Here is a 26,497-nt window from a genome sequence, read left to right as displayed (position 1 = left end):
ACATACAACACATACATCTATATAACGATAGTTAGTACAAGGTTACAACACATACAACACATACATCCATATAACGATAGTTAGTACAAGGTTACAACACATACAACACATACATCTATATAACGATAGTTAGTACAAGGTTACAACACATACAACACATACATCCATATAACGATAGTTAGTACAAGGTTACAACACATACAACACATACATCTATATAACGATAGTTAGTACAAGGTTGCAACACATACATCCATATAACGATAGTTAGTACAAGGTTACAACACATACATCTATATAAAAGTAGTTAGTACAAGGTTAAAACACATACAACACATACAACACATTCATCTATATAACGATAGTTAGTACAAGGTTACAACACATACAACACATACAACACATTCATCTATATAACGATAGTTAGTACAAGGTTACAACACATGCAACACATACATCTATATAACGATAGTTAGTACAAGGTTACAACACATACATCTATATAACGATAGTTAGTACAAGGTTACAACACATACAACCCATACATCTATATAACGATAGTTAGTACAAGGTTACAACACATACATCCATATAACGATAGTTAGTACAAGGTTACAACACATACAACACATACATCTATATAACGATAGTTAGTACAAGGTTAAAACACATACAACACATACAACACATTCATCTATATAACGATAGTTAGTACAAGGTTACAACACATACAACACATACATCTATATAACGATAGTTAGTTCAAGGTTACAACACATATATCCATATAACGAAAGTTAGTACAAGGTTACAACACATAACATCTATATAACGATAGTTAGTACAAGGTTACAACGCATACATCGATATCTTATAAAAAAATATGAATTTGGTTGTGACCATCTCAATGTTTTTAAAATAGCTCCAATTTTACAATTTTGGCATAAAATGGCTATTTTATTGACATGATTGTATGATATCATATCAAATAATTGTTACAAATCAATTGCAATTTTAAATGGTTCATATGTCAATTACATTTTTGCCATGGTATTACGAGATCAACAACGTTTTTGAAAATTTGTGAATTTTTGGGCCAGAAAGAGGCACTATAGTACTCGCCCCTTTGAAAGCAATTTCACTTTTTGGCGTTTTATGAACAAAAGTAGAAGTTGTAGATACGCCGTCTCTTTTTACCTTGTGTCTTAACATGATTATTAGTTCCGTTTGAATTAGTTTTTTTGTGTAGCTCACATTAAGAAGGTTTCTATGTGATTGTGTATGTGTGTATGATTGGTAGGAGTCAGTGCCACCCGCATATTTCTTTTCGTGGGGAAGGGAGAGCAAACATGTAGTGGTCAGCTATTAAGTTGTATGGATGCAGGACAAAACATGTTTAGAGGTTCAATCGGGTGGGGAAGGACAAGTGCCTATATAGGGGCGCCATTGGTGGGAGTGGAGGTAAGAACCCATGGAGGTACCAAGACCTTTGAAAAGGATGTAGCTTCTCTTTATTCTTTTACGTGTAATGTCCTGCATTTATATTGTAATCAAAGGGAGGAAACCAGGAACACACTTTTGGAAATCCTTGAATCTATCCTATCTTGTATGCATCATAGTTTGCCACGAAGACAATACTGAAAGCAGGTGAGTGCTGGAGACAACGCCTCCGGTTTTGAGCTGTAAGTTTTTACTTTTGATCACCATAACGCTGAGTAGTGCAATATTTTATTTGATTAATCTTATTCTTTTCTCAGACGTTCTACTTTTCATTTCTGAGCATAGTCTTGTCTTAAGTATTTGAGTATCTAATTTCAAATTCTCTATATGCAAACAATTTATTTCATATTCTGGTGTGACGTGGCATGCACATGCATGGAAAAGTGGTGGTGCATATATATATATATATATATATATATATATATATATATATATATATATATATATATATATATATATATATATACCTTATAAAAATTATTGTAACTGTCTGCGTCGCACAGGAAGCTTGTAAAAAAGAAAAAGATTTTTTTGCTTCATTTGTAACACACAGGGTCAGTCATTCTAGAATAAACACTATACTAATTTGGGTCATTAATGGGACTGCATGTATTATACTCACCTTAGACATAACTAAAGCAGATTTTGAACAGAAGAAAACATGGTGGAGAAACAAAACAATGATGTAGGAAGAAGAAGAAGGTTAAGTTTCATACACAGCTCCGGTGGCCTAGTGGTTAGATCATCTGGCTCGGATGCGGGATGTCGTGGGTTCGATCCCCGGCCGAGTCATACCAAAAACTTACAACAATTGTACTAACAGCTGCCTCGCTGGGCGCTCAGCATTACGAGGTTAGTGTTAGGACTGGTCGGCCTGGTGTCAGGATAATGTGACCTGGTGGGACATCGTGCTAGATGTCTGCGACATGATGTCCCAGTGCTAGAGATCAATATAAACTGCCACACTGGCAGACATCGTAGTGATATCACACACACACACACACACACACACACACACACACTAAGTTTCATATTAATTGCTACATTGGAGTCGAAGTCAAAAATAATTGAAACAGTAGATTCAAGAGGAACCATCTATGCAACATTACATTAAGAGTTACCCTCAATCTGTTCTGCATATTATAGTTTGACGAAAATGCCCATAAATGATATAGCTATATAGTTCTGATATTATTATTATTATTATTATTATTATTATTATTATTATTATTATTATTATTTAGTCTTTAATCAATAGGCATGTGCTAGTAAGGGGGAGGGGGTCATGTCCTGGGTGTCCGCGAAACTCGGGGACAAGAATATTGTATTTGTGGATTTGAGGTCAGTATGGTGAATTTTCTCGGCGATTCGTCCATGGCATTCACAGAATTGATTATGATGGAGAAGATTTTCTTTTATGGTGGTAAAGTTTTGTTTTCTTAAGAGGTCTATGTTAAATATAAATTCAACAACTAAATGACTTTAACAATTAGTAAATAATACCAGGACAGATTTCAAGCTTTTTGGTAATTATATGGAATAGAAAATGGAAAATTAAAGAAAATGGACCGGACACTGATTTAAACTACACGGCAACCATGTGTAGGAATGCATCTTGTATAACCAGATGGCTGATAACTGAAGACTTACAAGTATGTATGTATGCATGTATGTATGTATGTATGTATGTATGTGTGTGTGTGTGTGTGTGTGTGTGTGTGTGTGTGTGTGTGTGTGCGCGCGATTCCTGCTAGAAGTCATAAATTTACCTCAACTTTCCATACAAGACTTCCATACAACTTCAGTTGTAAATTAGAAAGCCCGACGTGTCCATGCTATACCTAAATTATACTCTAATCATGGTAAGACCACAGATAAAACAACCTGCCAAGTATCTATCAACCGCACATCTGCATGGTTTATCTTCATCAGGTTTCCGTACCGCCGGCCGTTCACGCCTTAGAAAATATACGAGTATCCTCTAACACTGGGAACTATTTTAACTACGCCACCGTAGGCCAGTCAACTCATAGTTTCCAGACACATTTCGCCACCATGGTGACATAAACGGTATCTGCTGAGTCCCTTCTTATTTAATCCTTTGTGTAATTTACTGGTTCCCTACCGTAAATACTGCCACTGCAGTCACAACACCAATGCACACCACTAGATTTTAATATGGACTATCTTACTCAGGGACATTCATTCGGTTTCAGCCTGAATTCAGAGCCGTGCCTTTTAAGGCAATAAATCAAGGAACTAATTTGTACTCTCTTGCACTCAGAACTGTGCCATTTCAGGCAATTAATGTAGGAACTACTTTGCACTCATTTGCACTCAGAGCTGGGCAATTTCACGCAACAAATCTAGGAACTACTTTGTACTCCTTTGCACTCAGAGCCGTGCGATTTAAAGCAACAATCTGCAGCAAGGTATCTTTTTCCAAAGATTTTTGTGTGCCTCTCTTCCTCCCCATGTCCGGTTCATGTTAAAGGGAAACATGTGTCGATTTCTATCTATCTCCCACGCTGGTCCCTGTATGCCCTTTGACCTTGGGCTCCCTGTTTTCCTTTTTGGTTTGTTTTCCACAGATAATAGCCGAACTCTAGAGGGAGGTGATTTATAGATTCCGTTGATTAAGAGTCCCCAGACTCCATTGTTGATGAATGATAGCTTTAATAAATTGGTATGTATAGATTCTTATCAGACTCGCTTCCGTGTGCTGTCATGCGCACTGCTCATCTCCGTTGCCATATCTCTTTACCACTCATCAACGTCTCGTTTTGTGCTGCTCAAATATGCAAAATGCTCATAGGTGATGTAAATATGCAATTTGCCGTTTATCGTACCCTCATTCACAAGTAAATTTAAGTGGAAAATGGAATTAGACGGTTAGTTAAGGAACACTAAAAGGAATATAGCATAACCGTGTACTCAAACAAAGCAACATTCTATCTCATCCACTAAAACTACCACCACTACTACTACTAGCATGGTCTGGCATACTTTTGTCTCTGTCGTGTAAAACACCAAATGTTGTCTTCAGTAGAGTCAAGGATCTAGAGTCACGAGTTTTTGGTGTTTGGAGTAATGGAAGGTTTTCTGAACCCAGAGTTTGGTGTCTGGAGTGTCCAGCAAAATTCACTGTTCAAGAGCCATTCAGGCTACATTGGTTAATGGGGGCCAACCAAACCTTTATTAGTGTGTATCCGAAACGTGCAAAACATTTTTGTTTTGGTTGCCATGGGTCTGCTTTGAGGTGTTTTCTAAATGCTTTAATTAGTTTTGTTGGGCAAAAGGAGTAAAGTGTCGTCCCAAAGGACACAACACGGCTTCCGACTCGGCCAAGACTGGGAATTGAATCAAGATTTAAACACAAATGAAACAACAAAACAAGTTCTTATTTAAGCAACACTTTAGACTGGGAAACACGGCAGATGAAAGTTAAACATTTGAATGTATTACGAGAAGTGATATGCAAAGAAGATCTATGTGTACTTTTACTTCTCTTAATCCAATAAATGTGATCGAGACACAGTAATAATAATAATAATAATAATAATAATGATAATAGTATTAATAATAATAATAATAATAATAATAATAATAATAATAATATAAAGTAACACGTATCTGAAGGAATTGTTGTCTCTTGTATCCATGAAATAGAAATGAACCTAGATGATGAGGTATAATTTGTACTGGTAGGTATTTTGCAAAACATTTATGTGTGTTACGTAGTCGCATGTTCATCGTATCTTTATTTAATATAATGCATCGATCATTTTCATCATGCTACATCACAAATAATTGCAACGTGATTTGCAGTCCAGATGTTTTTCTTTGCATTTAAATAGGTCCACTAGCCTTTCAAAAATGATTATTTAAAGTTCATCTCCATTTGTATTGGGCATGTGTAATTTGTGTGATCTTTAAACTGACTTTCCAAATCTTCCTGTTTTATTTTAGCTATATCTGATCATGCAGCCTGCTTCTTCCACGTCTGACACTGTGATTGTCTATATATGTAACTCTACTCCTGTAATGTCAACAAACCTGCAAAGAATGAATGTGAGATCTTCTCCTGTAATGCCATGAGACCTGTTAATTATGTAGAAAATTGTGAGCTCTCCTGTAATCTCAATAAACCTGTTTATTATTTAGGAAAATGTGAGATCTCCTGTAATGTCAACAGAAATATTTATTATGTAGGAAAATGTGAGATCTTCTCCTGTAATGTCAATATATCTGCTTATTATTTAGAAAAAACATGAGATCTTCTCCTGTACTGTCATTATACCTGCTTATTATGTAGGAAAATATAAGATCTTCTCCTGTAATGTCAATAGACCTGCTTATTATGTAGAAAAACGGGAGATCTTCTCCTGTACTGTCATTAGACCTGCTTATTATGTAGAAAAACGGGAGATCTTCTCCTGTACTGTCATTAGACCTGCTTATTATGTAGAAAAACGGGAGATCTCTCCTGTACTGTCATTAGACCTGCTTATCATGAAGAAAAATATGAGATCTTTCGTAATGCCATTAGACCTGTTTATTATGTAGAAAAATGTGAGATCTCCTCTTGTAATGCCACTAGACCTGTTTATTTATTTTTTGAAAATGTGACATCTCCTGTAATGTCAATAGAACTGCTTATTATGACGGAAAATGTGAGATCTGTAATGTCATTAGACCTGCTTATTATCTAGACAAAAGTAGGGATGAGAGGAAACGTTGTTGTCATTCAAGTGATAATGGATAAGTTTAGGTGTCAAGGTGACGGCAGACGGTATTAATCTCTATTGAGAAAATAATTTGTACCAATTTGATCTCTTAAGTTTACTGACATGACGAAACTATCCATGGTGACTTTGTTACTTTAACTCAATGAGCCCAGTTTGACATTGTATATGCACTCAGTGAACCCAGTTAGACTTGTATATATATTCAGTGAGGCCAGTTTATGCATTTAACGAGGCCATTTTGACTTGTATATACACTCAATGAGGCCAGTTTGACTTGTATATACATTCAATGGGGTCAGTTTGACTTGATATGCATTCAATGAGGCCAGTTTGACTTTTGTATATGCATTCAGTGAGGCCATTTTGACATTGTATATGCACTCAATGAGGCCATTTTGACTTTGTATATGCACTCAGTGAGGCCAGTTTGACTTGTATATAAATTCAATGAGGTCAGTTTGACTTGTATATACATTCAATGAGGTCAGTTCGACTTGTATATACATTCAACGAGGCCATTTTGACTTGTATATACATTCAATGAGGCCAGTTTGACTTGTATATACATTTCATTGAGGCCAGTTTCACTTTGCATATGAACTCAATGAGGCCAGTTTGACTTGTATATACATTCAATGAGGCCAGTTTGACTTGTATATGCATTCAATGAGGCCAGTTTGACTTGTATGTGCATTCAATGAGGTCAGTTTGACTTGTATATGCATTCAATGAGGCCAGTTTGACTTTAATATGCATTCAGTGAGGCAAATTTGACTTGTATATGCATTCAATGAGGTCAGTTTGACTTGTATATACATTCAATGAGGCCAGTTTGACTTGTATATACATTCATTGAGGCCAGTTTCACTTTGCATATGAACTCAATGAGCCCAGTTTGACTTGTAAATACATTAAATGAGGCCAGCTTGACTTGTATATGCATTCAATGAGGTCAGTTTGACTTGTATATGCATTTAATGAGGTCAGTTTGTCTTGTATATGCATTCAATGAGGTCAGCTTGACTTGTATATGCATTCCGTGAGGCCAGTTTGACTTGTATATGCATTCAATGAGGCCACTTTGTTTATGTATACGCCCTCGACGAAGCCAGTTTGACTCGATGGGGCTAGTTTGACTTTGTATACGAACTCGATGGGGGTCAGTTGGAGATATAGAGAATAGTTGTTTCCAGGAGTAACGGGCTCAAATCGGACATCCTTATAAACTGGTTTCTCGGGTATGTCGATATGAATTTATCTCGATTACTCCTTGCAAACTACGTACATAACAGCAATTACATTTTTAAAATACAGGTAATAAATATATTATTAGGTACATATTTTGTCAGGTACAAAAATACAGCCTTCTGACACGAGCGAAATATCTGGATACATGAGTTAGCATTGTATTTCTTATTATTTTTGTTTTGTTGCTGTTTTGAGAGGGTAGTTGGTCGACGGAATTTCAATGGCATATTCACGTTTTGGGGCAATTAGGATATACCGTCATACATAATAATTAATACTTTAATATTCAGATATATTTTTTATTAAACTATTTTTTAATTATTTTCTTTTTTAAATATTATTTTGGTGAAACCAAAAAAAATAAATCAGTTACATACAACTTATCTTTGACGGTCAACTATAGAAATTCTTGTATATTCCCAACAGTATTTGTAATGGTCTTCTGTGAAAATAATTATTTAAACGCGTTGTTTCCCAGTAAAGGTGAAATTAAAAGTAAACACGCAAACAATCAAGCATGTAGACTGAATGGTGTTCCTGGTTTCAAACAAAGTAGAAAATTGTTCATGGAGTGAGAATGTCATGCAGTCTATATGTGACCGAGGCCCGAAATCAAGACCACGATCATAATGGATAATCTCATCATGGCTAATTTGCACACATAATGTATGTCCTTTGAGAGTGCTCACACTTGCCTTTTAAATATACACTTAAAATAAATCATATTTCAAAAAGGACTCTTGCTGTTGTTTACCTTTTCAGATTGTGGATATAATAATATCTTTGTCAAAATGTAGTTAAATGGATTTTTAAAAACAAAATATTGCAAGAAAATTAAAGATAATTGTAAACTCAATTGTGTAAATTTCTGAATGCGAACATTGATTCTACCTTGATTGACACATTTCAACTTGTTCATAGAAACTGTTTCAACTGTAAATTTACTTACATTTATTTGTGTTAAATATAACATCTACGTGTTTAATAAAAATAATTCCTATATTCATGTAAGTAGTGAAATGGGCCACCCTAGCGTCAAGGGGAATTAGCATTACAGAACCCCTAGGGAAATTGAACATGGGGAAAACTCATGGGCCACTCTAGCGTCAAGGGAACGCTCACTCACTTTTTATACTACCCATCACTATTCTAAAAAATTTTATTAAACAAATGATATACTATCCACATACGCAAAGCAATCCAATCAAACCCCAAATCTACTCTCCCCACACGTCAAACAGCAAAAAAACAAAACATCATCATAATCTACTATCCACACAAACGTACGTGAGCACTTACAAACACACAACAAACGTACGTGAGCACTTACAAACACACAATCATATACACAAACACATGCACTCACACTATAAAAAGAGTCAGTGTTTATATTCACACTACTCTACATACACACATTGGCAAATGGATTACTATTTCTTTTCTAGAGTATTGGGTAGCCCTGAAAAGGGCTGTTGTTTTTTTTGTTTGCTATGGCAATCTTTTAGTTTATAAGAATACCACGTCCTCTGACGATAGACTTTCTGACGATAGGTCTGCTTCTTCGGAAAGAGAAGAAGAACTCTTTGATGTCGATACAACAATCGACAAAGACTCTGTCAGGTTCAGGTTGTTGCTGCTGCTGTTGCTGCTGTTTCTGAAGTCTGTACTTCTCTGTCCATTCTTCTTTCTCCCTGTTCACTTCTTCTCTGAAGAGCTCTTCTATCAGGTCTTCAGTGACTTTTAGCATTCTCACATTCTCTATCTCTTCTGGCTTCGGTATCAGACTGTGTCTGCCCTGTGCAAATTCACGTAGGCTTCGTTTAGCTTAGTTAGTTTGGAGCACATCTTCGTAGGAGGATGAGTCGACAATGGATGGTTAGACTGGAGGCTACCCCGGCTTTAAAGTCAAAGCGCGGACGTGAAGGAAAACATCCCTCCACGGTTTTCTAGCCGGAACGTTCAATGAGTGCTATGAGAGGGATAGTAAGAAGTCAAAGAGAATGAATCAACATTCTTATAGCCAAACAAACCACAAAGACATTTTTTTCTTCAAAACAACATTTTTTTTACTCAAAATCACTTAACACTAACAAACAACTCTAACATTTTTTAACAATAATCCAACAATATAACATCAAACATTTTTGTCTAATGACAAACATTTTTTTTTTCTTTTCAACTCACACATTATTTTGGACAAGGCTGACAACGTTGTGAATGAAATTGTGATTTCCACTGTTGGAAGTCATTAGGCCATTGATGGACACTACGTTTCCTAGCTTGAGACAAAAGATAAGCGTAATGGTCACAAAACCATCGACTTACTTTCACATCATTTCTAGAAGAAGAACGAGGATCAAAATGAGTCACTAAATGTTCTAAGGAATAGCCCAGGCTGCGATGATGCAGAAAATACACACAATATTGTCCACACACCAAGGAATCTGTGCCTTGTAATTTCACATTATTGAATCGGGTGGTCTGAGCATTTCTTCTCATAAAGTCAATGATATCGTCTTCCAGAGGAGGTAATCCATACGAATCGAAATATTCCACACATCCTTCTTGAGGAAAGTAGACGGCTACCTAGTGGGTTCCTGGGAGATGACTGTCGTCCGTGTTGATCACATAAGCTTGATGGTCTTGAGGTTTGCGATGAGGGAGTTCATCTTTAGCACAGACGACAGGATTCCATGAAGCAGTGTACGAACTGTGGTTCAAAAGATAATAAAGTTCCCAGGTATCCATTGATTTGTGTGGGTTTTTTTCTTCTTCTTCACAGGTAATGATAAGTGATCAATTCGATCCTGAACTTTTGCTTGAAAATGTCTGACAAGTAAAAGGCGTTTAGATCCGACTTCTTACTCTGGTCAAAGAGAGATTCGATGCGACGGCACTCCAGAGACGTTAATGGAGGAGAAGAATGTTTATCCAAGCCTTTATACCACTCGTTCAACACGAATTCTATCTCGATGTGACCCCAAGCTTTGTCCAGATATTCGTCCAATTTTTCTTCTTGACTTAACATCAGACATTTGTCGTCTTGAATTTGACTGGGATGATCGTTGTGACACCCATAGCACTCTTCCTTGATAAATTCTTTCATTATATCTGCTGGACTGTAGGAAAACAGGAGACTAAATGGGCTTCTTGTTCTGGCCATCTTGACTTCATCATGATAACTTCTTCGTCTTGGGATTCTTCTTCTTCCACGGTCTCCTCACATTCCATCTCCAAAGTTTCTCCACTAGGTAAAGAGGGATAACAGTCTTCCATGGCTTCTAATAATCTAGAATGACTTCTCTGAAACTGTTGATTTCTATGGTATTGTCAAATTCTGCATACAGGAGGACGTTCACTGTGTGATCTGGAGGTGGATTTGCAAACTGAAGTTCCACACGAATCTGACCCGATTTTATAGGGTGGAAATGTCCCTCGTCGCTGCCTTGGTCTGGAGTGAAATCAAAACCCCACAAAGCACAGCCTTCTGCATAATCGTCGTAGGAAATGCCGTGACTGGTGTTGGTTCCTAACTGTCCCGTGGCTTTGTACAGGGACAAGTACGATCTCAAATAATTCTTCGCGACACCAAAGTTGGGCTCAAAGGGTCGGGTACACAAGGTCTTGCCGTCGCGACTGACTTCGATCTTGGACACATTGTAACGTTGAAACTCAAAAGGATTTTGATCGTGGGTTCCATTGAAGGCTGAATTCCTGACGATACCAACAATCAAACGCTTGGGTAACTGTCCTTGGAACAGATGATCTTCGATCATAGATCGCTGTCCAACGGGAATGGTGAACGTTTTCACTTCCACGCGTCGTATCGGATACTTGGCGGTCGTTCTGCTCAACGTCTGACTGACGTCGTTTCCTACTTTAGGTAACACTTCCACACGACGCACGTAAAGTCGGGCTTCTTGAATGACAGTTTTGTATTCATTGGCATGGGCCATCAAATGGAAAGCGGGACTGCTACGATTCAGTCTCAGACGGATATCCACCCCGTTCAGCAAATACTTTTCTTGTAACCACATGTCCAAATGCAAACGATCTATCAGTTCTAAACTTCGCCATTGCAGAATTTTCTTACGACGGTCGTTAAACCCCACATTGTGATGATTGTCATCTTCTGTCAGGACTGTGTCGCTAAACGTGCCTACACCTGCCGTGTCAGGTTTCCATACCACGCAAGCATCCAGATGAGTATTCTTGGCTTCTTTTCCGTACGTCAAGAGATTTTCCAGGTAGGCACAATATGGGTAAGTATCCATGCTGCTGCTGACCAGTTTGTTATTCAAGTATAAGTCAACTTCGCTGAACAAGGAATGCATGAAATTGTTGACAGGAGCTACTCTAGCATCGCCTCCTGGATTGGTGTTGTCCGTTTTGATCACTTTCACTTTCAAATACAGGTAACTGCTATTCAGATCGATGTAATCTTGGGGTTGTCCTTTGATTTCAAACTCGATGGGAGCGGAATCCGTCAAAGAGGAGACGGGATGAAATTCCACCCACTGAGATTCTTGCATAGTCATCATGGTGGGGGGCATGGCAAACAGATCCAGTTCCGACTTTGAACAGGCGCAAGACTCTCGGTGCATCATTTTTTCTCTTTCTCAATAATCGAAAACGTCTAAGTCTCGAACGGTTCTTCTTTTCTTTGCCTTTCTAGCATTAGACGTGTGAAGTCTGGTGAACGGGTGTTTTCTTCGTCGTCTCTATCTGCCTTGTCCTTGCTGAATGCTTGACTCGGTAGCGTGCAGGGCATTTATAGATGTGTCTCGTCGGCCCAAAAGGTCTTTGCCCGTTTGCAGCAAGACATTTTTGCCTGCCCTCATGAAGGCTTCTTTAGGATTTTGTTTGTCGATGATGACATTTTGGAGAAATTCTTTGCCTTGTGTCAGTGCCGCATCTTTCAAGGCGTGCAATCCGCGTGTCACCATCGGTTTCAACACAGGGGCCACCGAACGAAAGGCCGATTTTAACATATCTCCTAAACCGTGTCCTCGCTGTCGAGCAACCCCTCGGTACACTGGATACATGACTTACGAATCGTGAGAGAACCGTTTTCGAAAATGGAGTTTCACCGTGACTTTTCCTTTGGTGAATGGAATATTTTGTCCCAGATCTCCTTTTATAGCAATGTTGACCGTGTCCAAATATGACTTGCTGATAGGCAAATAGTGAGGATATACAAATTCGCGGTGAACGTGGTAAGTGTTTCCACCTTCCTCGTCAGTGACCGTGGCAGAATCCACTTTGAAAGGAATGACACGCAGTAACGACACAGAGGTGTGTCCCACCACGTTGTACTCCACCACATCGGAGTACACAAACATCAAATTCAGTCCTTGGTTCAGTTCTACCGGGGCACGAAATAACTTGCTAAAAGACTCGTTGTAGTAAATGATTGGTAATTCGTTTTTCTTGAGCATGGTCTTTCTCATGTCCATGTCTCCGCCCAACATGTCAAACAATTCAGGACAAAATAAAATGGACACGATTTTACCCCCGTCAAATTTCATCAAGAAGCGACGAGCTGATTTGTGGTATTCCAGGGTGACACTTTTTTTTGACACTTTCCAAAGCTTTCAGAAACACGACATTAAACCTGGAGGTTATGGTGCTCACCAAATGTTGACCACTAAAATAATAGCCTGGGGGAACGAACAAGTGATAGGTGGTGTACTTTTGATTTTTTGTGCCAGGGGTTTTCTTGTCATATTTGCCATGGGTATCCAAGTACTGTTGCATTTGTTCGTCATGAACTTCCACATCAAAAGAATTTTGATTGGGAAGGATATTGAGGACTTGGGTCGGGTGAATGATTTCTACTAAAGCCACTTCCCAATGGGCTTCGTGATCTAATGGGATGGTCTGAGGTAATTTGGCCGTGTAACAGCGCAACGTGTTCTTGGGAAACACCTCCATAGAACTGTCACTGGGTAAGGTTAAGTAAAATTGGTTTTGGTGACTCATAATTTCAGAGTTCTGTGGCTGTCCGAGTGGTTACTGAACGTCAGAGGCGTGTCTCCGCCCAAAATAGGGTTGTTGTTGTTATTGGAGTGGTGACTGACTCTGGCACTGGACACAAGTTTCTCCTGGTTCCCGTTGGAAGAGAATTTCAGGGAGGGATTGGGAAGCAGGTAACCGATGCAACTGCTCAATAAAATGGTCCACAATTGTTTGTCTCCTTGTTGCAAACTTAAATTGGCGATGGCTGCCCCGATGACACAATACACCACGAAGATTTGGCAGAAAAAGACGATTTGCGTTTTAGGCACACGTTCTCCACACCACACCCACAAGGGTTGTTTCTGTAAATCTTGCAGAGAAGAACTGGGTGAAGGAGTGGTCGACGTAGCTGCGTCTGTGTGAAAGGGCATGATGGTCACTTCTTTTTATAGTCGATGACTTGCGAAGCGTCGATCCAAGAATCAAAACTGGGTGGATATCCTTTCCAACGTACTTTGACTTCTTTGACACGTCGTTTACCCACTTTACGGGTTCTGCGTTCGAGAATGTTTTCGATGTCGTACACGTCGTCTTCTTTTTTGGTGACACGTTGTAACTCGGGTAAGTAAAACGTTCCTTTGAGCACTTCTCCGTTCATGTCTTCCAATTTATAGACGGCAGGATGACGGCCATGCACTCGTCCAGTGACACGAAACAATTCGGTCGTCCAGTTAGGTAAGTAACCTTTGTCGAAAGTGCGTTTGGTTTTGCCAATGCGTACCCAATCTCCTACGGTCAACACTCCACTTTTCTTGGGGGCAGCCCTCGTCGGGGACGTACCAAACAGGCGCTCAAACACCAGCACTTCGTTCTCGGGAGTCACTTCTTGCGGGGCACGTCCGATGATTCGATGGTAAGATTGGTTGTACGCTTGCACCAGGTGCGGTAAGATGTCGATGTACTTCAGAGTGTGGTGATGCGTAAAATATTTCCACATACGTTCTTTCAAAGTGCGTTGAAAACGTTCCACAATGCTGGCTTTGGTTTCGGGGTTCTCGGTGGTAAAAAAATGAATGTCACGTTTCTTTAATTCTTTTTGGAAAGCTTGGTTCAGAAATTCGGTACCTTTTTTCGTTTGCCATCGAAGAGGGTGACGACCGCTTTGCTTCAACACTCGTTGCAGGGCTCGCACTAACTCGCTGCTCGATTTGGAAGTCAAGGGTACGACCCAGGCAAATTTGGAAAAGACGTCGATGACACAAAACAAATATTTGTAACCACGATTGTAGCTGGCCAAATGAGAGACATCGGCTAAATCGGCTTGCCATTGATGATCGATGCCTTCCACTCGGGTGCGACTTCTGGCAAACTTGCGTCGAATGGGTTTGTGTAAAGTGTAAGTAGCTTGTTCTTGTAACCATTGTTGCACTTGAGGTAAACGGAGACTTTTCAGTTGCGTTTTGGCAGCACGATACAACTTTTGAACTCCTGCGTAACCTGCAGGATGCGAGGGATCGTAGTAAATGCTGGCTAAGACTTTTTCCATTTTGTGTTTGTGTGTTAATAAGGCACCCACTCTTGGAGGATGCTGCTCTTTTTCTCTTGGGGTACTTTCTTGGATTGCAATGCTTTGCGTGTGCGACTGGCAATAGGTGTTGAAGAGGAGGATGTCTGAGCGGGGGATATCGGTTCTTCTTTCACTTCTGTCTTCACTTCTGTTTTCACCTTCTTTTTCTCTTGTGATGAAGAAGGGCTGGTCATCATCTTTTTAATCCATTCAATTCTGGAGGTAGGTGGTGTTGTTAACTTGCGTACTTTTTCTGGTGGAGTTTGAAACCCTTCTTCTTCTTCTTCTCCTTTTTCTGTCTTGGTCACTGGTAGTGGTGGTACTGGTGATGGTGCTGGACTTTTCATCAAGGTCTTAAAATCTTTCAGAGTGGGAAGAGCTGTTTCGTCTAAAGCTTTTTGGTGAAAGAGTTGCAGTCGTTGCAAGAGTTGACCGTACTTTTGCGATTTTTCTGTTTCGGACAAATCTTGGCGATCCATCAAGGACTGCAGTTCGTGTTGTAACTGGGACATCTCGCTCAAATGGGGACTGAGAGGTAAATGCGGGGTGCGTTGTTCTTGCCAACGATGGTATTCCATCCATCGTTTGTAAAGCACTAAAGCTAGTTTTCGTCCTTCCATGGGGTTGTCAGGGGTCGATTCTGTGATCTTGGGACTTGAGAGGGCCTTTTTATCTTGCTCCCACCAGTCCTCCCAACATGGTTCCCAAGACTCCTTTCAGCAAGGGGCCTAACAAGAGGGGTTAAATGCTTCCACGTTGGACCAACATCTTCTTCTTTTGACGAATGGGAATTTTCTTTTGAACCATTTGGTGAAGAACGTGACGATGTTTGCCTAAGCATTGTTTCTGGTGTTTGGACAAAGGGATCGTGCCTTTCAAGATGTTCAAACAACATTCGCACACGGTATCGATGACCTCTTTGGAGGCTGATTGAATGAGTTTTTTTCGTAGAGGTGGAGAAGCTTTGGACAGGACAGATAACATGTCCCCATGTTTGACTAAACGAGGAGGCAGTCCTTTTCTTTTCTTTCCTTGGGGTTGTTTAGAAGAGGGATGTTTTCTGGAGGGTGACATCTTCAGGAGCACCAAAACACTGAGAGCCTACTGGGTCACAGACCTTTTTTATACTGGAACGCGTCGCCACTGATTGTCTTTACGTCGTATCAACTTGAGGACAGGCATGACACGTCGTGCAAAGGTACGTAACGGACTAAATCGAGCCAGGTCTTGCTTGGACAAATCCAGTAAACTTTGTAATATGCCCAATCTTTCTTGGACTTTGATTTTGGGAGAAGGTACTTTGTGAGCAGCAGCCACTGCCGCTAAAATGGAGGGTCCTGCCACTGGGGATGTTCTTGGGGTTATCAACGGAGAAGTTCTTGGTGTAATCAACGTCTCCAAATACTCTTCAGTTCTTGGTGACATCAACGGGGAAGTGAATGAACCTGAGGCTACCGGAGACGCGGTCACCGCCGTGGCAGGTCGTGGTTTGCGAGTGTAAGGTTGCGTCCTGGCCGAAGTGCCTCTCTTGCGACTAGTTTTCTTCTGTGGGCTTTTCTTTTTCTGGGGACTTTTTCTCTGTTTCTTTTTCTGGGGGCTTCTTTTCTTTTTCCGGGGTGGTGACTGGTAAGAGGAGGGTCCCGCCACTGGAGAAGTTCTTGGAGACACGGGTCTCCTTGGGGACCTGGTCTTTTTCTTCTTCTTGGAACTTCGTTTGACTTTTTTCTTGGGGAGAACTTTGGGGGCATTAGGATCCCATCTTAAGAGAGAGCGAATGATGACCCCTCCTAGAGTACCGCTCCCTCCAGGTTTCAAAATGATTTGTTTTTTGGTTTGAGTGTCGATGCGGGGATCGGCCAGTTGGGTCAAAGCGACTTTGTTTCGATCAAAAAAGCATTTGGTTTGATGAGGAATCTGAATGATCCCTTGCAGTAATTGACGTGCCGTCACCGTTAACCATCGTAAGACTTCTTTGAGACTAGCTTCTAAGACACGAGCTCGTGTTTGTGGATTTTTTTCTCGACTGATGCCATACAAGGCACGAATCAATTTGACGGGAAGATGCGACTGAAGGGACGTCATGTTGACCTTGTGTGAGACAGACGAAAAGGGTCTGAGGTTTTTATAGATTTTTTTGTGGAATGAAGTTAAGTCGAGGACGCAGACGTGTACAGGACAGGCCCTCCGTCTTGGCACCAGTGGTGAAACAAGTGGGTACGAAATCGCAAATCATCGGGGGTCGTAGGTTTCAAATCGACAAGTAAATAGGCGTGTGGAGTTTGAGTGGCATCGTCGTACGCCTGAGTCAGCCAAGGCGTTCCTAACTGTTTGGCTAAGACTTGCACTTGCGATTTATCTCGAGGGCTTTTAAACAAGACCACGTAATGCGCATTGAGACTGATGGTGCGATGGGCTTTACTTTGTTGAAACAAATTTTGAGTGATGTAAACGACACTGGCATTACGATGATGCCCTTTGCGCGTGAACCACAGTTTAATTTCTTCTTCGTCTTCTCCTAACATGTCGTCAAAAATGACCAAATGGGTTTGACGGGATTCAGAGACGATGCCATCGTCTTCTTTAGGAATGCCTTCCACAAACGCGATGGAATCGCCTTGACTTTCTCGCAAGAGGCTGTACGCCGATTGCCACTCTTTGTAACACCACACGATGCGTTGAGGTGGTCGATCGATGAAATGATGTTTATGTTCGATCAAGCGTTTGACGAATTCGGTTTTGCCTGAACCGCTAGGTCCAGCAATGAGCATGTTAAAGGGATGGCGAAGATACAAAGCCTCCCAACTGGCACGATCTAAGTGTTGGTCGATGACTTTAACAGTAGAGGAAGAGGGAGCAGAGACAGCAGAGGTAGCCATAGTGTCAGAAATGTCAATTTTGACACGAAAACGGACAAGACGAGAGTTTATATACTTTTTTCAGGACACGTTTATTGAATGTTTCAAATATGAACAACACGAAAGATAAAAATACATAAAAGCCAAATAGTTATGTACAGGAATAAAAAACACACCAAAACAGTCAGCGTGGAATAAACACAAGTGTCTGTACAACATGTTTTGGGTAATGTTCTGACCAGTTCTATAGAGGGTAAGGTCACACAAGTGTCTTCCCGAAAGGGTCTTTCAGGCATGTCCACGACAGTCCTGTCCTGGGTGACGGGTTCTTCTGGCACTGTCACTAACACAGGTTGAAAAGTAACTTTTTTCCTTGAACAACTCTCGTGCATACTGGGCCACTTCTTGGGTCCAAGCCTCAAAACCCCCTTTTTTTTCCAGACACGGACATCTGTCCAATGGGGGTGTAAGTCACAAGCTACACACACATCGTCATACACGTCTTCGGTAGCTAAAAGTTGACGAATCTTTTTTTCCCGTTGAGGTCGAGAAGTATCCAGATATAAACGCAAGGCTTTGAGTAAAGGGAGTCTTTCGTGATCATTTAAGGCCATTGAGGTGGTAAGTACTGATCGTAAAGAGTCCACAAGGAATCGGCTGGTAAACGAAATCCCAGAAAACAAGTCACTAAGACACACACCACTTATCGACCCAAATTGAATGGATACAGTTCTTGTAATAATCGATGGCAATGATCCACGGTTTGAATATGGTCATTGAGCTCCTTCCACGGAATCTGTTCAATTACATGTGACATAAGTCGTGGCATGGCAGCCTCTTTTTATAGTCTCTTTGTTTCGGAAACAATACACGTACTTTCTAGCCAGAGATCTTCGTTCTCGGTGATGTCCAACATTTCACTCCTAGTCAGTCTGGTTTCTTCTTCAACGACATGGTAAGTTACTTCAATGTCTCGGTCCCACTAAGGGTCAGTAATGACAATTCGGTGACCATCGAGCATGTTCTAGGTAGGCCGAATCTTGTGGTTCCCAGTGGTGAAGTGACACACCGCAACTGAAGCACTTGACTTTATTTCCTTCGCCCGAGTAGAACAATCCGGCTCTGGCTAATTCTTCGAGGGTCGGTCCTCCCAGATACTTAGGCCATTTTCCTTTGAACGATTGAAGACGATTTTCAAAGTCGCAGTATTCCGACAAACGCACAGGAAACGAATATTCGTCTTTCACAGGTTCGTTTCGATGAGGGTTGGGTGACATGGACAGGAGTTTGCTCAGGGCTGGATGACATCCGTAGGGAGGTAGACGTGAAGGTGAACATCCACCTTTAAAACGAAACCCAGTAAAATGTCCAAGAGGACGAGCGGCATCGCTTTCGCATCCCTCAGGTGTGACACGCACAGCATCACTTTCCATGATAGCGGTAGTGAGAACAAAGTTCCCATGATGCTTTACGGCATCGCTAAGGTCACAGCGTACAGCATCGTTCCCATCGCAAGGCTCACAATCGCATTCCACTTCAGAAGCCCCACACTTGAATTGTGCCTTTCTAAACTTGTTTTGTGTTCCTCTGAAAGTATTCATCTTGTTCACTTGGTCATGGTAGTCACAATGAACTATCGATCTTGCCTAGGGTTCCTTTTTATATACAGATCAATACCGACGTGTCCATACGGTAAGGTGAAATGATTGGGAAGTCGCACTCGCTTCTGGTACACGATTTGATAGACTTTTTCCAAGGGTCGACTGACGATGTGGTGAGTGGGTAAATGTACAATCTTGTTGGGTTGATAGGTGGTCACTTTAAAGTGTTCATCCTCTCCAGATTGCAAGGCTTCTTTCAATACCTCAAGGTTGACCACACGACTGGTACGATAATTCAGAGTCAATCCTTTCACTTTACACTTCGTGTGCACTTCTCCTTGTGGGTCCCGGTATTCGTAGCCGTAATTTGTTGGACCGCCACTGACGAAACTTAGAATCTTGTCGTCGGTATGCTCGTCTGTCCAGGCTCCTAAACGGTCTCCTTCGATGTCAGGGTGCTGTTGACTCGGGTGATGGATGTAAATGAAACTGTCCGTGTCAAAGTACAGGACGCGTTTCCCTAACAGTTCTAAAGCTTCGTACAATTTTAAGCCAGCATGAGCTGTCACGTAAGCCGCAATGATGACATTTCCAAAAGGGTCGTCTTGTACAAAGTCCAGATCTTCCTCGTAATTGACCAAGATCAAATCCTCACGAACGACGTCCACGTGTTTCATGAATTTGGTTTTGTCGTGAATCATCTGAAAGTAGCGGGAAGGTTCTGTCAAATATTCCGTCTTGGGTAAACACGGTCGTTGTGCCATTTTACCTCACAAGCAATTTAACATCGATTTGGCAAACGATCGCCTGCCTTCGTTTTTCTCGATGTGATCTAAAGTAATGCCTTCTTGTGCCCAGTATTTCTCTTTGAATGTCTTTTGGTCTTCGGGAGTGTGACACCAGGAAGGATAGCCACTGGCTTCTTGTTTTAGTTTCAAAAAGGCATCCACGTAGTCGGCGAAAATGCCTTTCTGAGTGGGGTCACCCTTGTGATATAGTTGTGTCTTGGGAAAGTGACAAATTTCGTACACTTCTAACAGTTGGTATCCCATGTCCAGAGCTTTGAACAATTCTACGCTGACCCAGGTTCCCGTCAAAGCTCGTTCTTCCTGGGTGTGCTGACAAGGTTGGTCTTGGTTGCACGTTTCGGCACAAGTACGGCACAAAGGAAACATCAGTTTGCCTTGGCAATGGTGAGGTAAGACGGGATGGTACAAGTCCTTGGGAGGCAAAACTTTGCACTTGATCAAGCCTTCGTATTGTCGAATGCTTTTCAGGTCGATGTTTTCCGTGAACAATTGTCGGTGCCCTGCAGGAAAGCGACAATATTTGCACACGTAGGGATACAGCGAACACACGTCCAAGTATTTGATCTCTTCTCCTTTCTCTTCGTCGGCTTGGTACAGCAAACAGGTGGCATTGGTCCTTCCTCCGTACAAACTATCCCTCGGGTTCAGCGGGTCCGTGAACTGGTAACTTTCCACGAGGCGTTTAAACTCGGGATCGGTTTTCAAACGGTGATCGTATTCGTGTTCCCACATTTCCACCACTTGGTATCCTTCCTGTTCTAACTTTAGGCGTCGCTGACAAGTGTCCTGGTACAAGTCTTCCATGGTTCGTTGTAAAAACTGATTTTTAGTGCCACGGTTAGGGTAACAGACGGGACATCCGTGAAATAAGCAACCGTTAAACTCATACACGATCTTGGGGTTTTCTAAGTCCCAGCCATCGACGGAATGAGTTCCGATGGTCTTTTCGCCTCCTCCGTTGCGGGCATGCTGAATCCATTTGTCTTCCTTGTCGCACAAGTAAGCGTAGGGCTTTGACCGAGAATTGACGTTTGACATAATTGGTCGTTTGAGGACTGATGACAGCCACGGTGTTTTCAGGCATGAATCGTTGCCGGTACACTAAGGAACACGCTTTGGCAATGGTGCAAGCTTCTTTCAAAGGATCGACCCCTCCGTGTTCCATGAACAGTTCTCGAAATTTTCCACAGCAACGTCGTAAAATGTCCACGTCGGAACGACAATACTTTAACATTTCTTCCTGAAAGTCGAAAGGGTCTGAGGCGTGAGCCTGGTACCAAGCGTAGAAAGCTTCTCGTTGTTCGGTATGCATGTTGTCAGGGTCGTAATAGTGAGCCTCAGGTAAATGGGGTAGAACGGCATGTTGATTGGCTTCCGTATTGAAAAAGTGTGGAAAGTACCCTTTAGCCATTTCTGACATTCCAAACGTTTTAGGCATTCGGCTCAAAGGCATGGCCAAGTAACTCATCGAATCTCTAAACTGTACTTGTCCCACTTGCATGAAAATGATTTTGGCTCCGTTCAAAGTGACTTTAGGATGCTCGGTGCCTTGTTCCGTATAGTATCTCAAAAGAAACTGTCCATCGTATCCAGAGAAATTGTGAGCCATCACCGTGGCATGACGATGACAATCTCCGTAACGTTCGATGTCCTCTTGGCTCCACGTCTTGTCGATGGGGTCTAAGACCCATTGGGTAAAATCGGCTAGCGTGTTCTGTCCCCGAAAGATTTTTTCACGTCCTCCAGGAATCTTGCTGCAGTGAGGGCAATGACTGAAGATAGGTTCCTGAATGCACTTCTCGCACGCTCGATGAGCCACGCAGAAATTAGGAATGTGAATGCCAGTCTCTTGCATGCATTCGAAATCGAAAAAGATGAAATTGCCTTTCTTCTTGTGACCGTCCTCTTTCTCTGGTGGGGGTTGGTATTTTTGGACGTAGCATTGGTGTTCCAAGTCCACGATGTGGTGACAAATGTGACATATTTTCTTTCCTGAACATACGTGTGCCTTGGCATTATTGGTACGTATGCCTTCTCCACACGTAGGGCACAATCTCAGCAGTTGACAAGCACATTTCTGCTGTGAACCTTGCGTCTTCAGATGTTGTTGGTAATAGGCAGGGCTGACAAACGTGCGCAGACAAGTTGAACAATACACTGGTCCTTCGCTCAGGCAGGGTGGAGAGGCCAAACATCCTGAGCATTTCGATCCACAATGCTTGTGTTGCTCTCGATTGTTATAGTCATAGTCACATTTCTCACAGTAATATCTGTATCCCAGGAATGCAGTGATACTGGTAATGGTATCAAAATGGTCATCGTGATGATAGACGTGAATGTATTTTCCGTCCTTAAAGTCTTTCCCTCGAAACAACAGAGGCCCGCGCATTTCTTGAGGGTGCACTTTCAAGGTGTAGCGTGGAGCTAGGACATCTTGCAATGTTTGCATTTCAGGAATGCCGCAGGGTGTGTCTCTGGGCAAGTGGGCTTGTTGCAACAGGAGTTCTGCTTCGTTTCGTTGTTTGGCTCGGTCCGATTGTTGAATAGTTTTCCAGGCTCTTTTCCATTCTACCGTGTCATTCTTGTTAGCATAGGTTCGTCCCACCACGATAGCCCTGGCTAAACACATCTGGTCTTGAGGGTTGTAAATTCGGACGAGACTTGTTTTGGTGCTGCGAAGCTCGTCCGCCAATAACATCTTTTTCCGTCCAGTCCCTTGAGGAGGAGAGACGTGGGTCATGTCCAGTGTGGCTTTTCCATCGGTGATGTCAAACTGGTCATTGGATTGTTGTACGTGTTGAATTTTGTCCATGACTTTGGAAGCGGTCAATTCTGCAGGGCTGCTAAACTCGATCCAAACAGGGGATTTCAAGCCGTCGTGTTGTATGGAAAGTCTCAAGCGATCGTCTTCTTTGGGTTGATATTGTCGCTTGAGTTTGGTGAGTAAAGAATCCCACACCCCGGTGATGAACCCTTCTGCTTTCTCCAACGGTACTTCGGACTTGAAATATTTAAACTTCACCGTGTATTTGTAAGCCGTGGTTCTAAATTTTCTAGAGGAGCGCTTTTCGGTCTCTCGAATGGAATAGTATTTTTCAGGGTTAACTAAGGGTGGTGAACTTTGTTTAGAGGGTTTGGATTCTGGTTCACTCATGTCCTCTTCAAAATCACTGGCATGAATTTGTGCCAAGACTTCAGCTCTGGTACGAGGCGATAGATCACGTTTCTGCCTCTTACTTTCTTCTTCTTTGTTTTCAAATGAATTGGATCGTTTCATCTTGAGTGAAAAACGTCAAATGACTCAAGTTTAAACACCATGGACTAATTTATAGTCATGGCAGACCAGCGTATATAAAAGGGTGTGTGTCTTGTCCTTTCACTATTCATTTCACTCTCAAACCGAGCACAACGATGGAAGAGACTACCCAGATGGAACGTTTCATCAGAGCTTTGCGAGGGGTCATTAGAAAATTCTCTTCAGACCAGCCGACGGAGTACTCTCCTTCCTTTCGAGATAAAAGTGAAGATACTTGCTATATCTGTCAGAAGAAAGGGCATTGGTCTTCAGAGTGTCCAGACCATCAAAATAGAAAAAAAGGGGTTAGAAAAGACAAAAGTCAAGATACCTGTTATTATTTTCAAGAAAAAGGACATTGGTCTCCAGATTGCCCAAAAAAGAAACAAGAGGAGTCAGAAGAAAAGAGGGATTCTTCAGAAGAAGAGAAGGATTCTTCAGAGGAAGAAAGCAGCCAGGTAAAGAAAAAAAAAACAGGAGAAGAAAAGAAGAAGGGAAGAAAGTGAGGAGGAAGAGGAGGAAAAGACTGTGACGGTGAAGAAATTCAAAAAACAGAGAGACTAAACAATGAGACAGAAGAAGTGAATGAACTTTTTAAAGTGCTCTGTTGTGAATTGTGAATTGGATTGTAACTATTGATAAAAGAATAAATTAGGTATAAAAAGGTAAGTGTCTTTGGGTTTTGATTTTAAAATAAGAACGTACACTCACGCACTCATATACACTTACTATAGGGGTAAAATGGTTTTTTTTTTTTTTTTTTTTTTTTTTTTTGAGTTATTGGCAATTGAAAGTCTATCTCTTTTCGAGAGAAGTGGGTGGCCCTGAAAAGGACCTTTGGTTTTTGGTGTAGGGGTGAGTTTAAGTAATCAACTTTAACTGCCTTAAGCCTTTGCCACGGCCGAGGCCTACTTCTGATGATGATGATTTGGTAGAAATCACTAAGGGTGGTACGGTAGGCTTAGTCACAGGGTTGGCGTGTTTAACTCGGGAAGGTCGTATTCTCTTTGGTCGTGATAAAGAAGTCTGATACATTTGTTTCAGACTTCTTAACTCCGCTAAAATGTCTAACAGTACCGTGACCGTTTGATTTTCACCCTCTTGTTTCTTTGCTGCTGCTTGTTGTTGTTGTTGTTGTTTTTTTTTTCTTACCTCTTCTTGCTGTTGTTGCTGTAAAAGAAAAGCTTGTTTCGCTTCCTTTTGTCGTTGTATAAATTTCTCCAATTCTTCTTTCTGTCTCTGTCTAAAATTCTCCACGTGTGGTAATGAAGGTGACGAAGGTTCCGGAACAAATTCTTGCGAGGTAAGAAAACCCACAAAATCCCAATTCACCTCTTCTGAAAGTAAGTCCGGGTTCCCTTGGGTGGTCTCCACTGCTGGTGCACCCCAATGGATCGTTTTCTGAGTTTCCGTCATGTTGAATAACTGTCGCATGGATTGACAGCGTACAGGCACTAGCGAATCTATATAGACCACGTGACGTTACAGACTGTTCTCTTCGGATTGGATGCGAGCTGACTGAATTTTGTGACGCGTGTTTGGATTGGTCAATGAACTCAATCCGTTTCAATCCTTCCTCTACCTATAAATAAGCGCAGTTCACTGCATTGATTTACCTGTTCTCGTCGCCTCAGCATGTGGACTGACGTTGAATCTTCCACCCTTGTGTCAACAATGATGTTCAGGACGGACATACCGATGTATGTCCGATCCGAATGGACAGTTGTCCATAGGACCGCCAGGAACCTATGGATACGTAGGATTTACGTGGAGAGGCAAGGATGCCTCAAAAGAGCCCTGATTTACGGTCCTACAGTGAGACGAAGCCTAAGGACAAGAAGAAGTCACAGATGCCCTTCATGTTAAGGGCATATATAAACCCAAAGGCCCTTTTCAGGGCCACCCACATTTCTCGAAAAGAGATCGACTTTCAATTGCCTACCCCTTTTTTAATATATTTTTTTAAATTTAAAAAAAATAGAGACCCCCTCCCTGTTTCAATTTTTTGCCTGTTCCCTTTCCATAGACCCATCAGGTCGGGACCCTATTAAAATAGGGTCCCGACCCCATTATCCCTATACAATCCCACGATTTTTCTCCATGTTAAATTTCCCTTGTCCCTAGAATGGATATTTTTTTCTTCCATGTTAAATTCCCCTTGACGCTAGAGTGGCCCATGAGTTTTTCCCATGTTCAATTTCCCTTGACGCTAGAGTGGCCCATGAGTTTTCCCCATGTTAAATTTCCCTTGACGCTAGAGTGGCCCAAGGGGTTCTGTAATGCTAATTCCCCTTGACGCTAGGGTGGCCCACTTCACTACTCATGTATTCATTAAGCTCCTCATTCGTTCATTCATTCATTCATTCATTCATTCTAAGAAAATATGTATGCACTTCCTTTTCTTGGCTTCAAAATTTGATATTGTACCCTTAATTGTAAACTATTCAAATAAGACACAATTCAAGAGTTTCGTTCATGACCTCACAGAGGTTGTTGTTAGACTATACTAATTTCCCACTGATCCTAGCCATAATCAGGAACATTTCAATATTCAATACGGCTCATACTTTGTTCAGTTCATGACGTGTTGGAGAAAATTCAACAATGGTTCCCCGATTTTGACGAATAGACAAGTAATGGGAAGGAAGATGTAATTATCATTCGGATAGTCTTGCATTTCACCATTGACCGAACATCCTCTATTCCGCAGTAAATATCGTACCTTTGGGTCAATTGAATTATATTGTTACGGTTGGACCATCCAGGCCTATGTTCAGAAACAGATACTCCTAATTTGTTTGGTGCCTTGGACCACGCGTCCCCCTTATGCCCACGTGACCTAGAGATGGAGCCATGAAATCTAATCTGAGCGATGCGTAGGCTCTGTCGACATTCTGCTATAAATCGGGTTAGGAT

At 41.4% G+C, this 26,497-nt stretch overlaps 1 protein-coding gene across 1 annotated transcript in view; it reads left to right on the top strand.

Moving 5' to 3' along the window:
* Positions 1 to 1,603: 1,603 nt before the first annotated feature.
* LOC149780205 (glutamine synthetase-like) overlaps positions 1,604 to 26,497 on the top strand; it is an 89,429-nt gene continuing 64,535 nt past the window's right edge. The window contains exon 1 of the mRNA XM_089936961.1: positions 1,604 to 1,682. The gene's annotated coding sequence lies outside the window, so the exon portion shown is untranslated. The remainder of the gene's footprint in view (positions 1,683 to 26,497) is intronic.

Source organism: Sinohyriopsis cumingii, chromosome 16, assembly GCF_028554795.1.
Source record: "Sinohyriopsis cumingii isolate HCF-2022 chromosome 16, ASM2855479v2, whole genome shotgun sequence".
In the NCBI taxonomy this organism is placed as follows: Eukaryota; Metazoa; Mollusca; class Bivalvia; order Unionida; family Unionidae; genus Sinohyriopsis; species Sinohyriopsis cumingii.
This window is presented reverse-complemented; position numbering and strand designations above follow the sequence as displayed.